This window comes from Triticum dicoccoides, chromosome 4B, assembly GCF_002162155.2.
Source record: "Triticum dicoccoides isolate Atlit2015 ecotype Zavitan chromosome 4B, WEW_v2.0, whole genome shotgun sequence".
Classification (NCBI taxonomy): Eukaryota; Viridiplantae; Streptophyta; class Magnoliopsida; order Poales; family Poaceae; genus Triticum; species Triticum dicoccoides.
Genome location: NC_041387.1, coordinates 20,536,295 through 20,542,887, shown reverse-complemented (window position 1 = coordinate 20,542,887; position 6,593 = coordinate 20,536,295).

Sequence of the window (6,593 nt, the reverse complement as noted above, 5' to 3'; positions counted from 1 at the left end):
GCACCTTGGGGTTTAACTACTATGGATATTTCTTCGGGACCCCAAAACGGTGTGTATTAGTCCACGAAACGGGTCGGAATCGATAAAATAGCGAGTGTTGATGACCGACACGTAAACGCACCCCGGGGTTCGTTAATCGTGGAAATCACTCTCGAACAACAAAACAGTGAGTAATAGTCCATGAAACGGGCCAGAATCGGCCAAACATGTGAGTGTTGATGACCGACACGTAAGCGCACCTTGGGGTTCAACAACTATGGATATCGCTTCGGGACCCCAAAACGGTGAGTAATATTCCATGAAACGGGTCAGCATTGACCAAAACTGTGAGTGTTGAAGACGGACACGTAAACACAACCCGGGGATCGAGAATCGTGGAAATGGCTCTGGGACCCGAAAACGCTGAGTAATAGTGCATGAAACGGACCAAAATCGGCCAAAATTGCGAGTGTTCATGACTGAAACGTAAACGCACACCGGGATTCGTCAATCATGGAATAACTTCGGGACCCAAAACTGAGTAATACTCCAGGAAACGGGCCAGAATAGGCCCAAACTACGAGTCTTAACAACAAACATGTAAGCACACTTTGGGGTATAACAACCCCGGAAATTGCTTTGGGACCACAAAACGGTGTGTAATAGTCCATGAAATGGGTCAGAATCGACCAATACCACGAGTGTTGATGACCGACACGTAAACGCACCCTTGGTTCGTTAATCATGGAAATCACTCCGAGACCCCAAAACAGTGAGTAACAATCCACGAAACGGGCCAGAATCGGCCAAAACTATGAGTGTTGATAACCGACACGTAAACGCACCCTGGGTTTGTCAATCGCGAAATCACTCCGAGACCCCAAAACAGTGAGTAACAGTCCACAAAACGGGCCAGAATCGTCCAAAACTGTGAGTGTTAATGACCGACACGTAAATGCACCCCGGGGTTCGTCGATCGTGGAAATCGATTTAAGTAATAGTCCACGAAACGGGCCAGAATCGACAAAAACCACGAGTGGTGATGACCGACACGTAAACACACTCCGGAGTTCATCATTCGTGGAAATCACTCCGGGACCCCAAAAAGTGAGTAATAGTCCATGAAACAGGCCACAATCGGCTGAAACTGCGAGTGTTGATGATCGACACGTAAGCACCTTGGGGTTTAACACTATGGATATCGCTTCCGGACCCCAAAACGGTGAGTATAGTCCATGAAACGGGTCAGAATTGATAAAATACGCGAGTGTTCATGACCGACACGTAAACGCACCCCGGGGTTCGTTAATTGTGGAAATCACTCTGCGACCCCAAAACAATGAGTAATAGTCCACGAAATGGGCCAGAATCGGCCAAAAATGTGAGTGTTGATGATCGACACGTAAGCGCACCTTGGGGTTCAACAACTATGGATATCGCTTCAGGACCCCAAAACGGGGAGTAATAGTCCATGAAACGGGTTAGCATTGCCCAAAACTGTGAGTGTTGACGACGGACACATAAACACACCCCGGGAATAGAGAATCATGAAAATCGCTCTTGGACCCCAAAACGCTGAGTAATAGTGACGAAAAGGACCAGAATCGGCCAAAATTGTGAGTGTTCATGACTGACACGTAAAGGCACACCGGGATTCGTCAATCATGGATTCACTTCGGGACCCCAAAACTGAGTAATAGTCCAAGAGACGGGCCAGAATCGGCCCAAACTACGAGTCTTAACTACCAACATGTAAGCACACTTTGGGGTTTAACAACCCTGGAAATTGCTTTGGGACCACAAACGGTGAGTAATAGTCCACAAAACGGGTCAGAATCGACAAAAACAACGAATGTTGATGACCGACACTTAAACGCATCCTGGGTTCGTTAATCGTGGAAATCACTCCGAGACCCCAAAAGAGTGAGTAACAGTCCACGAAACGGGCCAGAATCGGCAAAAACTTTGAGTGTTTATGACCGACATGTAAACGCACCCCGGGGTTCGTCAATTGTGGAAATCGCTTTGGGACCAAAAAATGGTGAGTAATAGTCCAGGAAACGGGCCAGAATCGACAAAAATCGCGAGTGCTGATGACCGACACGTGAACGCACCCCGAAGTTCCTCAGTCGTGGGAATCACTCCGGGACCCCAAAACAGTGAGTAATAGTCCATGAAACGGGCCAGAATCGGCCAAAACTGTGAGTGTTAATGACCGGCACGTTAACGTACCCCGGGATTCGTCAATCATGGAAATTGCTTTGGGACCACAAAACGATAAGTAATAGTGCACGAAACGGGCCAAAATCGACAAAAACCGAGAGTGCTGATGACCGACACGTAAACGCACCCCGGAGTTCATCAGTCGTGGAAATCACTCCGTGACCCCAAAACAGTGAGTAATAGTCCATGAAACGGGCCAGAATCGGCCAAAACTGTGAGTGTTGATGACCGACACATAAGCACACCTTGGGGTTTAACTACTATGGATATTTCTTCGGGACCCCAAAACGGTGTGTATTAGTCCACGAAACGGGTCAGAATCGATAAAATAGCGAGTGTTGATGACCGACACGTAAACGCACCCCGAGGAAATCACTCTCGGACCCCAAAACAGTGAGTAATAGTCCACGAAACGAGCCAGAATCGGCCAAACATGTGAGTGTTCATGACCGACACGTAAGCACAGCTTGGGGTTCAACAACTATGGATATCGCTTCGGGACCCCAAAACGGTGAGTAATATTCCATGAAACGGGTCAGCATTGACCAAAACTGTGAGTGTTGAAGACGGACACGTAAACACAACCTGGGGATCGAGAATCATGGAAATCGCTCTGGGACCCAAAAACGCTGAGTAATAGTGCACAAAACGGACCAAAATCAGCCAGAATTGTGAGCGTTCATGATTGAACCGCAAACGTACACCGGGATTCGTCAATCATGGAATCACTTCGGGACCCAAAACTGAGTAATAGTCCAAGAAACGGGCCAGAATCGGCCCAAACTACGAGTCTTAACAACCAACATGTAAGCACACTTTGGGGTTTAACAACCCTGGAAATTGCTTTGGGACCAAAAAACGGTGAGTAATAGTGCACGAAACGGGTCAGAATCGACAAAAACCACGAAGTTGATGACCGACACGTAAACGCACCCTGGGTTCGTTAATCGTTGAAATCACTCCGAGACCCCATAAGAGTGAGTAACAGTCCACAAAACGGGCCAGAATTGGCCAAAACTTTGAGTGTTGATTACCGGCACGTAAACGCACCCCGGGGTTCGTCAATCGTGGAAATCGCTTTGGGACCAAAAAATGGTGAGTAATAGTCCAGGAAACGGGCCAGAATCGACAAAAATCGCGATTGCTGATGACCGACACGTGAACGCACGCCGAAGTTCCTCAGTCGTGGAAATCACTCTGGGACCCCAAAACAGTGAGTAATAGTCCATGAAATGGGCCAGACTCGGCCAAAACTGTGAGTGTTAATGACCGACACATAAGCGCACCTTGGGGTTTCACTACTATGGATATTTCTTTGGGACCCCAAAATGGTGTGTATTAGTCCACGAAACGGGTCAGAATCGATAAAATAGCGAGTGTTGATGATCGACACGTAAACGCACCCCGGGGTTCATTAATCGTGGAAATCACTCTCGGACCCCAAAACAGTGAGTAATAGTCCATGAAACGGGCCAGAATCGGCCAAACATGTGAGTGTTGATGACCGACACATAAGCGCACCTTGGGGTTCAACAACTATGGATATCGCTTTAGGACCCCAAAACGGTGAGTAATATTCCATGAAACGGGTCAGCATTGACCAAAACTGTGAGTGTTGAAGACGGACACGTAAACACAACTCGGGATCGAGAATCGTGGAAATCGCTCTGGGACCCAAAAACGCTTAGTAATAGTGCATGAAACGGACCAAAATCGGCCAAAATTGCGAGTGTTCATGACTGAAACGTAAACGCACACCGGGATTCGTCAATCATGGAATAACTTCGGGACCCAAAACTGAGTAATAGTCCAAGAAACGGGGCAGAATCGGCCCAAACTACGAGTCTCAACAACCAACATGTAAGCACACTTTGGGGTTTAACAACCCCGAAAATTGCTTTGGGACCACAAAACGGTGTGTAATAGTCCATGAAATGGGTCAGAATCAACAAATACCACGAGTGTTGATGACCGACACGTAAACGCACCCTTGGTTCGTTAATCATGGAAATCACTCCGAGACCCCAAAACAGTGAGTAACAATCCACGAAACAGGCCAGAATCGACCAAAACTATGAGTGCTGATGACCGACACGTAAACGCTCCCCGAGGTTCGTCAATGGTGGAAATCACTTTGGGACCACAAAATGGTGAGTAATAGTCCACGAAACGGGCCAAAATCGACAAAAAAATGAGAGTGCTGATGACCGACACGTAAACGCACCTTGGGGTTAAACAACTATGGATATCTCTTCGGGACCCCAAAACAGTGAGTAATAGTCCATGAAACGGGCCAGAATCGGCCAATACTGTGAGTGTTGATGACCGACACATAAGCGCACCTTGGGGTTTACTACTATGGATATTTCTTCGGGACCCCAAAACGGTGTATATTAGTCCACGAAACGGGTCAGAATCGATAAAATAGCGAGTGTTGATGACCGACACGTAAACGCACCCCGGAGAAATCACTCTCGGACCCCAAAACAGTCAGTAATAGTCCACGAAACGGGCCAGAATCGGCCAAACATGTGAGTGTTGATGACCGACACGTAAGCGCACCTTGGGGTTCAACAACTACGGATATCGCTTCGGGACCCCAAAACGGTGAGTAAAAGTCCATGAAATGGGTCAGCATTGACCAAAACTGTGAGTGTTGAAGACGGACACGTAAACACAACCCAGGGATCAAGAATCGTGGAAATCGCTCTGGGACCCGAAAACACTAAGTAATAGTGCACGAAATGGACCAAAATCAGCCAAAATTGTGAGTGTTCATGACTGAACCGTAAACGCACACCGGGATTCGTCAATCATGGAATCCCTTCGGGACCCAAAACGGAGTAATAGTCCAAAAAACGGGCCAGATTCGGCCCAAACTACGAGTCTTAACAACCAACATGTAAGCACACTTTGGGGTTTAACAACCCGGAAATTGCTTTGGGACCACAAAACGGTGAGTAATAGTCCATGTAATGGGTCAGAATCGACAAATGCCATGAGTGTTGATGACCGACACGTTGACGCACCCTTGGTTCGTTAATCATGGAAACCACTCTGAGACCCAAAAACAGTGAGTAACAGTCCACGAAACAGGCCAGAATCGGCCAAAACTGTGAGTGTTGATGACCGACACGTAAACGCACCCCGGGGTTCGTCGATCGTGGAAATCGATTTGACTAATAGTCCACGAAACGGTCCAGCATCTACAAAAACCGCGACTGCTGATGACCGACATGTAAACACACCCCGGAGTTCATCATTCGTGGAAATCACTCCGGGACCCCAAAAAGTGAGTAATAGTCCATGAAACGGGCCACAATCGGCTGAAACTGTGAGTGTTGATGATCGACACGTAAGCACCTTGGGGTTTAACAACTATGGATATCGCTTCCGGACCCCAAAACGGTGAGTGTTGGTGTCAAAACCGGCGGATCACGGGTAGGGGGTCCCGAACTGTGCGTCTAGGCGGATGGTAACAGGAGACAAGGGACACGATGTTTTTACCCAGGTTCGGGCCCTCTCAATGGAGGTAAAACCCTACTCCTGCTTGATTGATATTGATGATATGGGTAGTACAAGAGTGGATCTACCACGAGATCAAGGAGGCTAAACCTAGAAGCTAGCCTATGGTATGATAGTTGTAATGGTTGTTGTCCTACGGACTAAACCCTCCGGTTTATATAGACACCGGAGAGGGCTAGGGTTACACAGAGTCGGTTACAATGGTAGGAGATCTACATATCCGTATCGCCAAGCTTGCCTTCCACGCCAAGGGAAGTCCCATCCGGACACGGGACGAAGTCTTCAATCTTGTATCTTCATAGTCTTGGAGTCCGGCTGACGATGATAGTCCGGCTGTCCGGACACCCCCTAGTCCAGGACTCCCTCAGTAGCCCCTGAACCAGGCTTCAATAACGATGAGTCCGGCGCACATATTGTTCGGCATTGCAAGGCGGGTTCCTCCTCCGAATAATACATAGAATATTTGTGAACACCAGGATAGTGTCCGGCTCTGCAAAATAAATTCCACATTCCACCGTAGAGAGAATAATATGTACACAAGTTCAATCTGCTGACGTATTTCGTGGCATGACGTCATCCCACTACCAAGCCTTTACGTTTTTTATTATACCACCTCAGCGCGTTTAGCGAAGCGGTTTCCTTGACACGTCTTGTCGAAGCAGAGATCGTGTTCCCCTTATTCCGAGATTCTCATCAATACGGACGTGGGTAACCCAACCGCGCCATCGATGGTGGCGCTTGGGAGATAAGCTAGTTCTACCAGGCCGGTGGGGATGCATAGTCTTCGTCCGCCCATATGTAAGGGGATAAGGATCCACCTTTTTACCTACGCCTTCTTCCTCCTTTGCTTATCCATCTCCGCGCAC